Source organism: Bombus vancouverensis, chromosome 13, assembly GCF_051014615.1.
Source record: "Bombus vancouverensis nearcticus chromosome 13, iyBomVanc1_principal, whole genome shotgun sequence".
Taxonomy (NCBI): domain Eukaryota; kingdom Metazoa; phylum Arthropoda; class Insecta; order Hymenoptera; family Apidae; genus Bombus; species Bombus vancouverensis.
In genome coordinates this window covers 2536049-2555615 of record NC_134923.1, presented here as the reverse complement: position 1 = coordinate 2555615, position 19567 = coordinate 2536049, and the positions used below count along the sequence as shown (strand labels likewise).

At 41.9% G+C, this 19567-nt stretch overlaps 1 protein-coding gene across 6 annotated transcripts in view; it reads left to right on the top strand.

Annotated features, from left to right (window-relative positions):
- Positions 1–3169, top strand: part of pns (DENN domain containing pinstripe) — a 72182-nt gene extending 69013 nt beyond the window's left edge. For 5 of the 6 annotated variants that reach the window (XM_076623878.1, XM_033343951.2, XM_076623876.1 and 2 more), the window contains one exon: positions 53–3169. The gene's annotated coding sequence lies outside the window, so the exon portion shown is untranslated. Of the gene's footprint in view, positions 1–18 lie in introns of all 6 variants that reach the window. The other variant, XM_076623875.1, reaches the window with a different exon arrangement.
- The last annotated feature ends 16398 nt before the right edge of the window (positions 3170–19567 follow it).

The window sequence follows — 19567 nt, the reverse complement described above, 5'->3', positions numbered from 1 at the left end:
ATTTTTAAATGATTGCAGAATAACTTAAATTTGATCATATACTTTCCTGTAGGATACATGTCTTTAAAACGGCACAATTTATAAAATTCTAAATAATACGAGGCGAACAGGATAAATGTTATAGTATTGGAAAAATGATAAACTTTGTAAAACTCTACTATTAAGGATCTAAGAGAAATTTAATAATGCAAATGAAGACTGTTATGCTGATGTAAAATAGTCGTTTTTAAATGATGAATTGTTTGACAGAAAGTTGATATATGAGTGATAACGAAAACAAAGATCTTTCTCTGTTCCGGAAGTTGATGATATTGATAACAATAAGAGTTCAGTGAAAAGATAGATGATCTAATTTCGCCCATCTTGCCGTAGATAATTGATAGAGAAACTAGTTAAGATTGTTGAAACTGACGTATCGTGTACCAAAGATGTGATCCTATTAGTTATTACTATTAGTATTATTGATATTATTATTACTAAGGATTTAGTTTTTTTTACAATTTTTGCCGTAAGCAGAATATCTAAAGAGCGTGCAAACAACGTATATTGCAATAATTAATAAGTTAGACAAGATAAATATCAATTTTGTACGTTCCATTATTTATTACATTAATCGAAATCATTAATAATAGGAAATATAACTTTGTCGAGAGAAATATTAGAATAGGAAAAAATTTACGACTTGTTAATTTTAATCTTTCTCCATTCTCATAAATCACATTATGTTAAATCATGAAAATGGTCGATTAATTTTTTAATACGTTGTTTATACACACTTGTGAACAGATACCTGCTTTATTAGTTAATACTATTTCCTTTACCTTTTTTTATCGGATATGATCGAAGATTTTTTTATTTTTACTTATACGAGTACTGAGCTGCAAGAAACAATAACGTCAAAGTTTAAGACTTAATATTAGCAATTTATATTTCTTCTCTTGTAAAATTTGAAATTCAATTAGTGTATTGTAGTTCGATTCGAAATCAGAAGCACGTAATATATTATGAAACATTTATGCGCATATTCAAGAAAAAATGGACCAACCGATTTAATCATTTATTACAAGTTTCGAAGTGTGACAACTGATTTTTGACGTGCAAGCTGCTTCTTCGAAGTTTTAATGTAATTGATGATCAAGATAAGTAGAATACTCCACTAATTTGAAGAAATAGTTTTTAGAGTTCAATTTTATCGCTAGCATTTCACTGACATTCAATACCACATCCCATTGCTAAAAATTGTTCTTTCGTGTTATTAACCAGTGTACTATTGCTCATTCTTCGTAAAGCACGCGTGAATAATATTTTTTATTATAAGCTTTAATGTTTAACGAGTTTACTTGGGTATACTACAATTTTTGAAAAAATCTTAATAATTTCAATGATACTAAATTTTTGGGTATTTACTTACTTTTTTGCTATTTTATTCTGATATTAAACACAGTTAAAATTAAACATTAAATTTAATTTTAAATAAAGAATTACTAATTCTAAAGAATTTTAAGCATTGAAAAAATATTTCGTTAAGTAAAAAAATTTAATACAACTATTTCTCATTTACAATTCACCTTCAATTTAATTACTTTTGTATCTAATCTTTTAAAAAATATTAATTTCAAGCAGAAATAATTTTAAATATCTTTTGTTGATGTAACCATAAAATATACAAGGTTGCAAAGTCAAAACATCAAGTATGTATTCACACGTGTTCATTGTGTACATTCATGACATTGATACATATTAAGAAATAATTTATAGCGAGTCTCTCGCACCTGTGGCCAAATTTAAAAGTTTACCGTGTCATCTTTTACATAGATCCGTGGATGTAAAATTTTAATTCTAATATCTGTTAACACATTGCTTATTAACTAAGAGTATCTTTTAATACATTTTTCAACGTTAAGTTTCAACTTTTTATATAATATCCGTTATTACATTTTAATCTTTCTGAAAATAGAATGATTCTTTATCTCCTCAATTATAAAATATAAATTTACCAACGTATATATCATATAGAAATTTTATATCTAAGTATTCTATACTTATATTTGTATTCTATTGTATGCTGTTTTATCAAATAATATTGAAGTGGAAAGCAATGTGTTAATAAGTGAATAGGAAAATGAATAGGACGAAAAAAAGAAGAGTATAGAATTTGTTAGTTATGTATCATTAGTTGTTTCATCCGGAACATACATTAAGATTTGTTTGTTAATTAATTACGTTGCTGTATATTGTTGACAAAAATAATGAAATACTCGCTTAATGATCTGGTTGGGTTACTTTCCCTAGATTTTGTAGGAAAAAAATAAAACGGTTGTACACATAAAATTATGTTTTATATCAGTTTTAAACGGATTATTGTATATTTTGTTGTTTTAACAATAATCACGTTTAATCAAAAGGGGAAACAAAAAATTGTATTTTAGGTAATTGTAAAATGTGTATTCTGATCGTTTTGTTGTTAAATTGGAGGATAGTGCGTTGCACTTTATATTATTTTACTTTATTATGCTTTGGAGCATGCCTGGTGTCGTCATGTTAAAGTTGCCTATAATTTTAATCTCTCTATGATCTTCAATAAAGTCAAATGTTAAATGGAATTTATACAAAATATGTACAATAGATATTTTTAAAATATTAATATTACAGAAAAAATGGCGAGATAAATTAAAAGCTATAATGAATTATGTATAAATGAATTTTTTTGTTATTTTTAATATACAGAATGGTTCATTATTAAATAAAATATTTAGGATTATAATTTTATAAATTTTTACTTGGAAAGGATTGTAAAATACTTCATATATCAGCAAAATGATATATAATTAGTGCAAACACGTAGTTAAAGAGCTTAAAATATAAGCTTCGTAATAATATTTCAGACACTTCAACATGACGATGTGCGCTTATTCACAATACTCAAACAAGTAGTTTATGCGTAAGTATCGATCTAAGATTTAAAAGTCATGTCCATGTAATCACGATCCATGCTCGATCGTTCCATAGATTCCTTACCAAGTTTGTATATAAATTAAAAATTAAAGCTTCATGTAACGTATAATAGGATCTTTTACAAGGTAAGCGCCACATAATATAATTGTATATATATAATGTAAAACAAAATACTATAATACTGTACAGTAGAATAAAGAATTACCAAAACTGATTGATTTGTGTTTAATAATTAAAAAATTATTAAATATTTAAGTATTGATGTTACAATTTGGTTTTTATCTTCGGTGTTCGTAATCGTTATGTGTTACTCTGGATGTCGAATCTTGGATTTCTCGAATTATATTTAAATCAAAGCGGTAGTAGCTGCCACCAGAAATAGTTATTAACTATTTCGATTTGGTTCGACTCTCATTTATTATTTTTGAAACAAGGCAAACGACTGAATACAATGGATTCAAAAACTTGTCGCACCCTTTTAAGGCGCAGCACTATTTTGAATTTCCAAACTGTTATATCCTTGACATTCTAATTCGTTGATATAACCGTATGGGTAGCGTTAATTAGCTTATCAATACAACTGATAAATTAAATGCCACGTTTCGGCTTACCCGCTATGTGCAAGAGCACTAGCACGGGAGGGATTAAGGTTCTCTTAGAATAAATAAATGGTTTCAATATCTTCTTGATTGTTGACAATAATAATCAATGAATAATTTTATTGAAGTCGTACATGTGGTACAAGTCCGAAATTAAAGAAGAAAATTACAATATTTAGTTTCTCACCTTGCTTATATGTATGGTCGATCGCATTCTTGGAATATCGTATTGAGTTAGTATAGTTGTTGCAAGACTAACTGTATTAATCACAATTCACAATTAATCTCTTAGGTACGGTTGAATTTTGTGCGGTGTTGTTTCTCTCTACGGCAGAGTTTGACGCGAATTACGCGTAAACGATACAGCACTACAATATGTAACGGACAATGTGTAACGGAAATTTATACTGAGACTATCATGGGATAATTGTCACGTGACGGATTATTCCATAATAGCGCGGAGTTTTAGTATGTGATTATTTCTGCGGACGCTGCAATCTTCGGTTCTACTGGTGTCCTCCCAGAAGTATTAGGGTTTCAGCTGATGTGATTTTCGTGGAAGTATTATTGATGTTTTTCTTTTTTTAGAAGTCCTTGTTGTTGCATTCTTCTTGCAATATTAGTTTCTGCTGATGATAGGTCGTACTCTGCTAAACACGTGGTTACCTTTGTTGATGTCGATACTTGATCATTTGGCGCAGTTGTTTGTCACTGCAGATGAACGGTCAAGATAAATTTGACAGCGTTAGAGAAATTAGGTGATCCGCTAACGTCGAATACCGTGATATGCGACCTGATCGCCTCAAAGTTACCGCAGTCCACCGTACGCCAATGGCATCGCACGTTGCCGAACAAAAGACTGCCCGATTATACCCATTTGATAGATTTCTTACAAACAAGGGCAAACGGCGATCAGACGAACGCTACAACACCAATGATAAAAGGGGATTGCAACGCACCCGTTATCGTCGGAACGCACCACGAGGACACACATTCGCCACCACAGATCGGATGTTGGTGTGTCCGACCTGCAAAAGACCCCACGAACTCAGATATTGTAAAGTCTTCAAAGTCAAATCGGCTACAAAACGCCTTGAAGTTGTAAAAAAGGCATCGCTCTGTATAAATTGCCTAGGCAGATGACATTCGCTTACCCAATGCACATCCGGTTCGTGTCATATATGCGGGCAACGATATCATACACATTTACACTGAGCGCACACTCAGGTCAGTCCGCGGGTTTCAAGCGACTGCGCGTCAAGCGGTCAGTATTCAAGCGGTAGGTCAACGAGCAGTCGATCGTCGGGAGATCGATCGTCGGACGGTCGTTCGCCCGATCCTCTAATGGACGATCTCCACCTGGATCATCGAAACCGCGCTTTCCACATTGTTCGAGATGTACAACCGAACCTTCGCGGAAATCCACTCAATCGACTCCAAAAGACTGAAAATCTCATCCTCCGTATGAATCTCGATCATCACGGATCAAATACACCGACTAAGGCTCATCGTCTAAATACCAATCGGGAAAGAATTGAATAGATAAACCTACGCATTTCTGGGCGCTCTACGCCGATTCATCTCTCAGCGAGGATACTGCGCGACAATTATCACGGACAATGGCACCAATTTCATCGGGGCTAACAGGGAGTTGCAAGAACTTCGGATCCTATTGCATTCCGACGAACACAAGGAAAGGATACAAGTTTTTTCGACGACCGACAGATACAATGGCGTTTCACCCCTCCAAATTCACCATCCCATATCATCTGATCCGAATGTTCTCCCTGTCCTCACTCCCTGTCACTTCCTAATAGGTGACACACTAACGAGTTTACGGGAGCGTGATTTCAGGACAGTTCTACCATGCCGGTATCCAATTGGCAGCGTATCCACCAGATCAAGCAACACTTCAGGAGCCGATGGAATTATAAGGAACGCTACCGTGCAAACGGCAACGAGCATCTTGGATCGAGGTGCCACACAGCTCGTCCTTTTTTTTTTTTTTTTTTACATTAACGTGGAGGAAATCCGCACGGACACCAGGTCGCTTCTGGGGAAAAGCGGCGTGGTAGTGCCGGACTCCAACCGACTAAAACCTCCACGATGACCGTCCCTGCTGCGATCGAAAGGGGTCCGGGAACCGGTGTGAGCGATACACCGCTCCCCCCCCCCCCCGCCGGCGCCTAATACCACCGCTTGATGGAGCGGTGTGTGGCCATTGTCACACTGCGCCTAGTTGCCAGAGCCGCCGTGCCAGGCAGCCCGGTTCCCCTACTGGGCTGCTTTGCGGCCCCGGGGCGCTGAGCTGCCAGCGCCTAAGTTTGCACCCCAACGGGGGGCGCGGCGGACCTAGCGCGCCTCACTGAAGCGCGTCCATGGCCTCTGCCGCGCCCTCGCCGGTCAATCCTCTCAGGGTGAGAGTACCGCACCCTCACCCTCTCCGCGGCCCCTTTTCGAAGCATAACTTGCTCACAGAAGGAGGTCACGGCCCTCCTCCTTCTCTCGCTTACCAACAATGCCTCGAGGATCGTCGGCGGCGAGAGGTCCCATCCGATTTCCGCGATGAGGTCGTGGCGCGGCCGCGCCCACGCCGGGCAGTATTCCAGCGTGTGCTGCGCCGAATCCACGCTCGCATTGCAATGGTGGCAGCGCGCGGTCGCCTCCTTCCCGATTCGGTGCAGATACTCACCGAAGCAGCCGTATCTGGTGACCTGCGTCACCCTGTAGGTCGGCGGAGGCCCGCCGCCGTCCAACCAAACGTCCCAGTTTGGAAGGACGGCCCCGAGGACCCTTATCCCCGGTGCACCCGCTCTCGTGTCGAAGCTGACGCGCCATCTGTTGATCAAAGCCCGCCGAGCCCGAATCCTGACGTCGGCTCCCGCCGGGTCCACCCCGCCCGACACACCACGAGTGTGGAGGTAAATTTCGCGACACCTCAGGGCCTGCAATTCAAACGGGGGAAACCCGGCGAGCACCACCGCTGCCGCCGCCGAAATGGTGCGGAAGCCCTTCACTACCCTGATGGTCACCGTCCTGTGCAGCCTCTTGATCGCTAGGAGACTACGACGGTTGGTCATCAGGTCCTCTGCCCAGATCGGAGCTCCGTAGAGGAGCTTCGATTGCACCACGCCGGCGTACAGCACTCCGACGTCGGGCCCGCCCAGCCGAGGCAGCAAACGTTCTAAGGCGTTCGCCGTCGCCTCAACAGACGGCACCAGGCGTTCGAAGTGAGCGCTGAAGGTCCAGTGGATGTCGAGGGTTAGGCCCAGATACTTCATGCTGGTTTCGACCCCGATCTCAGCCCCCTCCAACCTCAGGCGATAACCCGCTGGAGGCGTCCCGTGATCGGCCTTGCGGCAAAACCACATTGCCTCGGATTTCTCAGGGGACACCCTCAGTCCCAGTCCCTTGATCTCGGCGATCACGCAGGCCACCGACAGCTCCGCCAGGCGGACGGTTCTACCCCATGCCGTGCCCCAGACCAGCACCAACGTGTCGTCGGCGTAGCACGTCAGTGCTGAGTTCGGTGGTATCGGCGTCCGAAGCACTGCGTCGTACGCGATGTTCCACAGCAACGGACCCAACACCGAACCCTGCGGGACCCCGCGATGTACAGCCCTCCCGGTCACCCCTCCGCCCCGGACGGTATAGACGATACTCCGGTCTCGGAAGAACGCCCGGAGCACACCCCGCAGATACGCGGGCACCCGATGAAATTCGAGGGCCCGGCATATCCTGTCCTAGAGGATGCACACAGCTCGTCCTACTATCGAGCCAACCCGATCCAGCAGAATACGGACAACCAGTAATCGACAAAGAGTTGGGCAGCAGCTTCAATTAACTCTACCTTGGCAGAGATTGTGAGTACCCTCTCAACAGGGGGAGGATGTTACGTCGGGCGACACTCTACCTAGACCAGGCATCACACCGCGGGCCAGACGGGAACCAGATGTTCGCTTATCCTTACTGCGTACACTCAATAGTTTTAAGGACCCATCGTAAATCTCAGGAAGTCGCTAGCTAAGGTCCTTCAGACCGGACAAATATCGTCTTTCTAAATCGCTTTCTAAAGAGTATTGTCTACTACGGTTTGACACGGGAAAGTTAATTTTTCTGACGTACGATGCTTTCCACTAACAACTTTCTATCGAGGGCGGCTAAGACGCTTCCTAGTCCATCAACCTTCGTTTCTCCAATCCGAAGCAAGGTATACTGTCCTCACTTTCCTGACCAAAAATGTCATGAACAAATCCGACGGTCCCGTGCGCTAGACACACCTATCGTTAGCTTCCCTCCGACACAGCATCGGCACGGTAAATTACTTCTACAACGCTAGAAAAGTCAACTTTACTTATTCTACAACGTTAGAATAGTCAACATGTCAGTAACGGGTTAGTTCAGCTCTGTCTTTTTCCTTATTGCTACGTCAACTATAACAAAAACTCTACGAGCCTTGCTCTATCACCAACGAATAGTGTGCCATTGTATCGCGTCTCTATACGCTAAATCATTGTCGACGATATATATCATAAGCAACGGTGTAACTTAAGTGGAAAAAATAAAAACTTTATAACCCTGTGAATCATAGTGTTATACTAACTTAACCACCCCTATTATCTTAACGAAAATCAGGGGATCGATCATCTCGTGGTGTCGATTATTATAATCGTAACGGGAATTTACGACTCCCGTTGACGTGTTTCCTCGCGATTGCGTCTCCCCGCGATTGGTCGAAAATATATCTTACATAAATTAATTGATTTAGGTAGTAGTTGGTATTGTGAATGAATCCGCGTCTTGAATCGATATTTGTTTGTAAGGCAATAAAGTTTCTATTCATAAAATAAAATACAGAACTTGTCCGAAATAAGGAAGCTACAATAAATGAAGAAATCGAACAATTAGAAGATTGGTTTCGGTCAACAAACGACGGAAATACGGTTTGAAATCTTTTTTCAATTCTAAGGTGAGTTGTGAAGTAACAGAAATTAATGAACAACTAATCGAGAAGTTCTTCATAGTACAGCCAGTAGTAAGAAGTTAGACATTGATAAATATAAAGAATTGTTAAAACGAACAAAAGAATTATATTTAAGGTCATATGATTGGTACTATATAAGTATAGTACTTTCATAGCACTTCTCGGATATCGTTATAATTGTACTGCTTCCCTTGTACTTCTAATTTGCATTTGAATGACGTAGCATTATTTATAACACTACTGCTACTGCCTTCATTAATATCGAGAAGATTACCAAACTCCTCGGATAAATTATCACATTCTTGTAAAGAATTATATTTACTGCATTTGGACTGTTTTTTTGAAAGTAACATTCACATCTTTGCTCTCGGACTTATCTCTATTAGGTACATTAGCCGTACATACATATCACAACTAGGTGTAGAACTTTATCACATTTATTGTAATGTTAGCCTTTGAAACGACAACTATTAAGCTATGTAAAGACAATGCGAAACAGACTCGTGAAGATGCTTCGCCCAGTAACAGTCTCGTGCCGTCACTTAGAGTACGTAAAAGAAACAAGCGAGTAAGGATTTGAATCGACATTCGTTGGTTCGTCCTGAGACACAGTTCAAGGTGAAGCAACGCGCCGTGAAGCAACTTGGGGGATCTGCCACATACTATTTGTACATAACTTTAGACATATGATTCGGTTACCGTAAGAGTAGGCACCTCCCGATTCTTTATCCCGTTTGTTGTACTAGTCGGTGTGAATCCTTTCTTTTTTGCCGACTTATCGGAAGGATTTCTCGAATTCATAACGTTCGGCTATGTTTCGACTGTAGGTGACTTTTCACGAGCTTGATCAGCTCCTCAAATGTTTCTGAAGACAGTAACGATGGTGGATATAAATTCCGCAATGTAGAATATCCTTCACTTCCGATGAAGTTAATTAAGTGCAACCTTTTTTTGGTTATCAATTATTTCGATTGTGATAAAAAAACTGATAAGTTTCTAAGAAGTTTTAAGAAGTTGAAATAATAGACATATCAACTTCGCTCTTTGCCAATATCGACTTAATCCATTTGTTAACTGTCTGAATCCCAATAGCTGCGTGTGGCTTTCCCAGTACCACAAATAAGTTATTTACATTATCTCTTAAGGATTTAGTCACATTTATATGTTTTACAAAATATGACCACGACGTTTAGATTGCCTCTGAAATTTTGATTTCTAACTTTTCCTACGTCACGTCAGATAGCCTTATATATTTATATTCGCTAGAGTTTGTGTCCTATAGACTGTACTTAATGTTAATACTTAAGATTAGGCTCCATTTAAGTAATAAAACTGCCACTTTTAGCGATAGGTCCAAACAGAAAATTTTTTTCAATGGATAAAATTTTGTTAACTAGTCTAGTGCGATGCATAGTCGCATCCCACGTGTGTATGTATTTAGGCGCCGAAGACATTAACCTGTACACTCCCTTTAGAAAACTGGATATTGTTATATCTCCACCTATTTTATCCTGCGAAGTGAGAGGAAATCTAGAAAACCTAAGGAACTTAAAAGAACCTTAGAAGGTTGCTTTTGTTAGGCGTATAAAAATCAAATCAGTTGTACATGGAAAATTGTCTTGTGCAGTTTAATTGTCGTCAGGGCTAATGCTAATAAATGCTCCTTAGTCCCCTCCAAGGAGATGTCAATAAATTAAGACCTGGGCCAAACATCTCTTTTACGAACAACTTTTTAAATCAGTTCGCTGTTGAGTGCCGAAGCGTGCAGATGTGTCTCTAGTGCCCAGTGAAGTCCGAAAACAACACGTGTCACCCATCCGTCGAAAGTGAACACAGCCAAGTGTTTCCTACCCTTTAGGGAGAAGAAAATCCCACGCACCTAACCCCAACCCGAATACTAGCCTCATAGCCTCACGACTAGTTATTCATTTTGAATTGACTAGTTCGATGATGGCCCAGCAATCGCGACCAGGCTCTCCTGAGCAAACTCGCAACTACCCCGCGCTACCTCCTCCGTGGCAGAAGTGCAGCAGAACCCTCCGCACCAACGACGCTAATATTACAAAGAAAAGAAAAATAGAAACAACAACGCAAATAAACACTCACAACAGGTTCGCCGTATTGGAATCCTCAAACGACGCCATGGAAATCGTAGAACCGCCACCAAACCAACACTCACAGAGAATCCCCCCTCCCCCACCAATATTTGTGGACGACGTCATCGACATACAGACAATGATCAAGTCCCTAGAGAGAGATATCTGCAAGGAGGAATATAACCTTAAGATAAGTAACAATAAAGTAAAAATACTGCCGACGAACCCAGAAGCTTACAGAAAACTCACCAAGACACTCAGGACCCTGAACGCCAACTTCCACACCTACCAACTCAAACAGGAAAGGCCTTTCCGGGTGGTCCTACGAAACATACACCACTCAGCAGACATAGACGAACTCAAATACGAACTCTCAAAACTCGGCCACGAAGTCATCAACGTAAGTAATATAAGGCATAGAGTCTCGAAAGACCCGTTATCCTTATTCTTCCTAGACATTAAACAAAAGCCGAACAATAAGGAAATCTACAACATCAGTCGCCTAATGAACGCGATAGTAAAGATCGAACCACCGCTCGTGAAAAAAGAAATAGTGCAGTGCAAAAGGAGCCAAAGGTACGGTCATACGCAGAAATACTGCAACCATACTTTCCGCTGCGTTAAATGCGCAGGCACTCACTCCACTGACCAGTGCGCCAAATCACCGGAAACCCCAGCGAAATGCATCCACTGCCAAGGGGACCATCCTGCCAACTACAAAGGCTGCCCAGCATATAAAACACTATACACGAACAGGTACCCTAAGCTCAGAGCAAAAGAAGTATCCAACCAAACACCCAGCCCGCCGAAATTCACGACTACCCCAACCCCCTCAACCAACCAAACACCCAGTCCTACCAAATTCATCTCCACCTCAACCTTCTATGCCCAAGCAGTACAAGGCATCCAAAATAACCCGAACAGCCAAAGGAATCTTCCCCAAAACAGTGTCCCCAACCCACCTAACACAGACAACTCCTCAAGGCTTGAAAAGCTAATAGAGGAACAATCAGAGCAAATAAATCACTTGCTATCGCTACTAACACTCATCGTGGAAAAATTAGCACGCCCCGACTCAAAATAAAACCAAGGCGCATAGCACTCTGGAACGCCAACGGTCTAGCGCAACACAAACTTGAACTAGAACTCTTCTTAAAACACCAGCAAATCGACGTAATGCTCGTATCGGAAACCCACTTCACCGACAAGAGCTACCTGAAAATAAATGGTTACAAATTCTACCATACCCAACACCCTAGCGGAAAGGCCCACGGTGGCACCGGAATAATAATCAAAGCAAGTATTAAGCACTACGAACTTCCATCATTCCAGAAAGACTACCTCCAGGCAACAAACGTAGCGATAGAAGACTGTCATGGTACAATCGCCACTTCAGCAGTATACTGCCCTCCCAGACACTCCATCGCCAAAGAAGACTTTGATAACTTCCTGGACACCCTGGGCAATAGATTCATAGTTGGAGGAGACTATAACGCCAAGCACATCCAATGGGGCAGCAGACTGGTTACAGCAAGAGGCAAAAACCTCTTAAACAGCATAATAAACAACAACCTCAACTACCTCACCACATACGAACCCACATACTGGCCCACTGACACCAACAAAATACCCGACCTTCTCGACTTCTTCATAACTAAAAATATCCCATCAAGACACGTCCAGATCAACTCCTCGGCTGATCTCTCCTCTGATCATTCTCCCGTGATAGCAACAGTCAGTTCAACAATCATCGAGAATACACCTAATGGCTCCATTCACAACCAACATACCAACTGGCAGCTCTTCAGAGAAGTCTTTACACACTCAACCTCAGCCTTCACCCCACTAAAAACAAAGGAAGAAATCGAAGCAGCCACGGAATACTTAAACACGAGCATAATAAACGCAATCCACCTCTCCACACCGACAAAGCCATCTAACAGCAAACAAGAATATCCCCAATACATACTAAAAAAAATAGCAGAAAAACGTAGACTAAGAGGAGTATGGCAGACCCATAGAACACCGGATGACAAACGCAAACTAAACAACGCAACTAGAAAGCTATCCAGAACCTTAAAAAACTATAAAAACGACTGTTTCCATAAATACCTCGCCAGCTTATCCCCCACAGCCGACTCCAACGACTCACTATGGAAGGCCTCCAGGAAACTCACACGCCCCCCACAAATAATCCCACCTACCCGCCGTCCGCAAGGTGGATGGGCGCGAAGCCCTATAGAAAAAGCCGACCTGTTTGCTAAACACTTGTCAAAAGTATTCAAACCCCATTCCCCCAAAGCCGCCGCGGACGGTACTGAATACCTGCACACCCCCTTCCAAATGTCCCCTCCTATCGAACCCTTCTCCTCTGCAGAGACTATAGAAACAATCAGTCGCCTAAACCCCAAGAAAGCAGCAGGACACGACCTAATAGGCAATAAAGCAATCAAGGAACTTCCCACAAAAGGGATAGCACTCATCACATCGATTTTTAATGCTATCCTTCGCCTAGAACACTATCCTAAGGCCTCGAAAATCTCATTGATTACCCTCATCACTAAACCCGGTAAACCGATATACGAAACCAGCTCCTATCGCCCTATCAGTCTTTTACCTACCCTGTCTAAACTATTCGACAAGATGCTCACGTATCGACTCCTTCCACTCCTAGAGGACTTGAAAACACTCCCAGATCACCAATTCGGCTTCCGAAAACAACATTCAACAGTAGAGCAAATCCACCGCTTAACTCATACGATCAGCCAAACACTCGAAAAGAAAAAATATTGCTCAGCGGTTTTCCTAGACATCCAACAGGCATTCGACAAAGTATGGCATGAAGGGCTACTATACAAGCTTAAAAAGATACTACCTCACTCCTACTACTCCATCCTAAAATCCTACCTAACCAATAGACAATTCATGGTTAAATGCCTAGACCCCACTTCCGCAACATTCCCAATAGAAGCCGGCATACCCCAAGGTAGTGTCCTCGGACCCCTACTGTACTCCATCTACACTGCCGACCTACCTATGTCAAACGATATAACAATAGCGACATTTGCAGACGACACAGCGCTATTAGCTACCCACGCAGACCCGGTAATAGCCTCATCCACTCTCCAGCGAAGTCTCGACTCCATGGAAAAGTGGTTTCACAAATGGAGCTTCAAAGTCAACGAAAAAAAATCCTCACATGTTACCTTCACGCTCCGAAAACAAACCTGCCCCCAGGTCACCATCAACAATGCAACAGTTTCTAGCAGAGACACAGTCCGATACCTGGGCATGACCCTGGACAGGAGACTAACGTGGAAGAAACACATCTCAGATAAAACGAAGCAACTAAAGGACAAACTAAAAAAACTCTATTGGCTCACGGGCCGACGCTCCAAACTAAGCATACAGAATAAAATTACCCTCTACAAGACCGTAATAAAACCTGTCTGGACCTACGGAATCCAACTATGGGGAACAGCTGATCGTTTTGTTGTTAAATTGGAGGATAGTGCGTTGCACTTTATATTATTTTACTTTATTATGCTTTGGAGCATGCCTGGTGTCGTCATGTTAAAGTTGCCTATAATTTTAATCTCTCTATGATCTTCAATAAAGTCAAATGTTAAATGGAATTTATACAAAATATGTACAATAGATATTTTTAAAATATTAATATTACAGAAAAAATGGCGAGATAAATTAAAAGCTATAATGAATTATGTATAAATGAATTTTTTTGTTATTTTTAATATACAGAATGGTTCATTATTAAATAAAATATTTAGGATTATAATTTTATAAATTTTTACTTGGAAAGGATTGTAAAATACTTCATATATCAGCAAAATGATATATAATTAGTGCAAACACGTAGTTAAAGAGCTTAAAATATAAGCTTCGTAATAATATTTCAGACACTTCAACATGACGATGTGCGCTTATTCACAATACTCAAACAAGTAGTTTATGCGTAAGTATCGATCTAAGATTTAAAAGTCATGTCCATGTAATCACGATCCATGCTCGATCGTTCCATAGATTCCTTACCAAGTTTGTATATAAATTAAAAATTAAAGCTTCATGTAACGTATAATAGGATCTTTTACAAGGTAAGCGCCACATAATATAATTGTATATATATAATGTAAAACAAAATACTATAATACTGTACAGTAGAATAAAGAATTACCAAAACTGATTGATTTGTGTTTAATAATTAAAAAATTATTAAATATTTAAGTATTGATGTTACAATTTGGTTTTTATCTTCGGTGTTCGTAATCGTTATGTGTTACTCTGGATGTCGAATCTTGGATTTCTCGAATTATATTTAAATCAAAGCGGTAGTAGCTGCCACCAGAAATAGTTATTAACTATTTCGATTTGGTTCGACTCTCATTTATTATTTTTGAAACAAGGCAAACGACTGAATACAATGGATTCAAAAACTTGTCGCACCCTTTTAAGGCGCAGCACTATTTTGAATTTCCAAACTGTTATATCCTTGACATTCTAATTCGTTGATATAACCGTATGGGTAGCGTTAATTAGCTTATCAATACAACTGATAAATTAAATGCCACGTTTCGGCTTACCCGCTATGTGCAAGAGCACTAGCACGGGAGGGATTAAGGTTCTCTTAGAATAAATAAATGGTTTCAATATCTTCTTGATTGTTGACAATAATAATCAATGAATAATTTTATTGAAGTCGTACATGTGGTACAAGTCCGAAATTAAAGAAGAAAATTACAATATTTAGTTTCTCACCTTGCTTATATGTATGGTCGATCGCATTCTTGGAATATCGTATTGAGTTAGTATAGTTGTTGCAAGACTAACTGTATTAATCACAATTCACAATTAATCTCTTAGGTACGGTTGAATTTTGTGCGGTGTTGTTTCTCTCTACGGCAGAGTTTGACGCGAATTACGCGTAAACGATACAGCACTACAATATGTAACGGACAATGTGTAACGGAAATTTATACTGAGACTATCATGGGATAATTGTCACGTGACGGATTATTCCATAATAGCGCGGAGTTTTAGTATGTGATTATTTCTGCGGACGCTGCAATCTTCGGTTCTACTGGTGTCCTCCCAGAAGTATTAGGGTTTCAGCTGATGTGATTTTCGTGGAAGTATTATTGATGTTTTTCTTTTTTTAGAAGTCCTTGTTGTTGCATTCTTCTTGCAATATTAGTTTCTGCTGATGATAGGTCGTACTCTGCTAAACACGTGGTTACCTTTGTTGATGTCGATACTTGATCATTTGGCGCAGTTGTTTGTCACTGCAGATGAACGGTCAAGATAAATTTGACAGCGTTAGAGAAATTAGGTGATCCGCTAACGTCGAATACCGTGATATGCGACCTGATCGCCTCAAAGTTACCGCAGTCCACCGTACGCCAATGGCATCGCACGTTGCCGAACAAAAGACTGCCCGATTATACCCATTTGATAGATTTCTTACAAACAAGGGCAAACGGCGATCAGACGAACGCTACAACACCAATGATAAAAGGGGATTGCAACGCACCCGTTATCGTCGGAACGCACCACGAGGACACACATTCGCCACCACAGATCGGATGTTGGTGTGTCCGACCTGCAAAAGACCCCACGAACTCAGATATTGTAAAGTCTTCAAAGTCAAATCGGCTACAAAACGCCTTGAAGTTGTAAAAAAGGCATCGCTCTGTATAAATTGCCTAGGCAGATGACATTCGCTTACCCAATGCACATCCGGTTCGTGTCATATATGCGGGCAACGATATCATACACATTTACACTGAGCGCACACTCAGGTCAGTCCGCGGGTTTCAAGCGACTGCGCGTCAAGCGGTCAGTATTCAAGCGGTAGGTCAACGAGCAGTCGATCGTCGGGAGATCGATCGTCGGACGGTCGTTCGCCCGATCCTCTAATGGACGATCTCCACCTGGATCATCGAAACCGCGCTTTCCACATTGTTCGAGATGTACAACCGAACCTTCGCGGAAATCCACTCAATCGACTCCAAAAGACTGAAAATCTCATCCTCCGTATGAATCTCGATCATCACGGATCAAATACACCGACTAAGGCTCATCGTCTAAATACCAATCGGGAAAGAATTGAATAGATAAACCTACGCATTTCTGGGCGCTCTACGCCGATTCATCTCTCAGCGAGGATACTGCGCGACAATTATCACGGACAATGGCACCAATTTCATCGGGGCTAACAGGGAGTTGCAAGAACTTCGGATCCTATTGCATTCCGACGAACACAAGGAAAGGATACAAGTTTTTTCGACGACCGACAGATACAATGGCGTTTCACCCCTCCAAATTCACCATCCCATATCATCTGATCCGAATGTTCTCCCTGTCCTCACTCCCTGTCACTTCCTAATAGGTGACACACTAACGAGTTTACGGGAGCGTGATTTCAGGACAGTTCTACCATGCCGGTATCCAATTGGCAGCGTATCCACCAGATCAAGCAACACTTCAGGAGCCGATGGAATTATAAGGAACGCTACCGTGCAAACGGCAACGAGCATCTTGGATCGAGGTGCCACACAGCTCGTCCTTTTTTTTTTTTTTTTTTTACATTAACGTGGAGGAAATCCGCACGGACACCAGGTCGCTTCTGGGGAAAAGCGGCGTGGTAGTGCCGGACTCCAACCGACTAAAACCTCCACGATGACCGTCCCTGCTGCGATCGAAAGGGGTCCGGGAACCGGTGTGAGCGATACACCGCTCCCCCCCCCCCCCCCGCCGGCGCCTAATACCACCGCTTGATGGAGCGGTGTGTGGCCATTGTCACACTGCGCCTAGTTGCCAGAGCCGCCGTGCCAGGCAGCCCGGTTCCCCTACTGGGCTGCTTTGCGGCCCCGGGGCGCTGAGCTGCCAGCGCCTAAGTTTGCACCCCAACGGGGGGCGCGGCGGACCTAGCGCGCCTCACTGAAGCGCGTCCATGGCCTCTGCCGCGCCCTCGCCGGTCAATCCTCTCAGGGTGAGAGTACCGCACCCTCACCCTCTCCGCGGCCCCTTTTCGAAGCATAACTTGCTCACAGAAGGAGGTCACGGCCCTCCTCCTTCTCTCGCTTACCAACAATGCCTCGAGGATCGTCGGCGGCGAGAGGTCCCATCCGATTTCCGCGATGAGGTCGTGGCGCGGCCGCGCCCACGCCGGGCAGTATTCCAGCGTGTGCTGCGCCGAATCCACGCTCGCATTGCAATGGTGGCAGCGCGCGGTCGCCTCCTTCCCGATTCGGTGCAGATACTCACCGAAGCAGCCGTATCTGGTGACCTGCGTCACCCTGTAGGTCGGCGGAGGCCCGCCGCCGTCCAACCAAACGTCCCAGTTTGGAAGGACGGCCCCGAGGACCCTTATCCCCGGTGCACCCGCTGAAGTTGAAGAAATATGTAGAACAATCCATAGTTAAAAAGAGAATCGTATGGATAGAAAAAAAGACGGGAGACGCAGACTGGTGGGACAAGGAATGTATAGGATAAAAGGGCAAAGGAAAGAAAGCGTACTTAAAGTGGAAACAGGGAAAAGTTGACAGGGAATATTATATAGACATTTCTTGCAGCCTCGAATATATAATTGGCTTTAAGCTCGTTTAACCCTTGTTTATATATACTATAAAAAAAGATAAGGGCTACGTTTCGATGAATCATTTACCCGTACGCCGCAAGGCTGCCTGCAATTAATACTAACACACATACTGTTACGGACGCACAATTATAAGCAGAATCCACTGCATTGATATGGATAGTTCTTTACGAAGATCTCGGAAACTGTGGTTTTTTTTTCTTTTTTTTTTTATTTATTTGTTGAAATTACAATCAATTCTCGCGTTGAGAATTTTCAGTAATTTTTCTGGCGTGGCGCAGTGACATGGCTGTTTATTTACAATAAGTTAATTCTTATTATAGATAGGTATAATTTATAAGTATTATAAGTAAGTGCATATGCTTAATTTGGATAACTAAATGAATCTAGCGTTTAGGTCTAGCGGGTAGTGCCTCTTCAGCCTGCGAATCTGGTCCGTCGTATCGAGTAGTCCAGTGACTAGGGGGTTTCGGTGTTTGTTGATTCTTTTGCTATATCTGTCGCTGTATTTTGCTATTTCCTCTTTGACGGTGGGTATCTTGAGGTCGCGGTGTATTGTTTCATTGGTTACATACCAAGGTGCGTCAATTAGGGATCTTAGCGTTTTCGATTGAAAGCGTTGTAGTATTTCGATGTTGGAGTTACTTGCTGTTCCCCATAGTTGGATTCCGTAGGTCCAGACAGGTTTTATTACGGTCTTGTAGAGGGTAATTTTATTCTGTATGCTTAGTTTGGAGCGTCGGCCCGTGAGCCAATAGAGTTTTTTTAGTTTGTCCTTTAGTTGCTTCGTTTTATCTGAGATGTGTGTCTTCCACGTTAGTCTCCTGTCCAGGGTCATGCCCAGGTATCGGACTGTGTCTCTGCTAGAAACTGTTGCATTGTTGATGGTGACCTGGGGGCAGGTTTGTTTTCGGAGCGTGAAGGTAACATGTGAGGATTTCTTTTCGTTGACTTTGAAGCCCCATTTGTGAAACCACTTTTCCATGGAGTCGAGACTTCGCTGGAGAGTGGATGAGGCTATTACCGGGTCTGCGTGGGTAGCTAATAGCGCTGTGTCGTCTGCAAATGTCGCTATTGTTATATCGTTTGATATAGGTAGGTCGGCAGTGTAGATGGAGTACAGTAGGGGTCGGAGGACACTACCTTGGGGTATACCGGATTCTATTGGGAATGTTGCGGAAGTGGCGTCTAGGCATTTTACCATGAATTGTCTATTGGTTAGGTAGGATTTTAGGATGGAGTAGTAGGAGTGAGGTAGTATCTTTTTAAGCTTTTGATGGAAGATCGAAAGATGTATTGTTGTATGCGCCGTTGCATTATT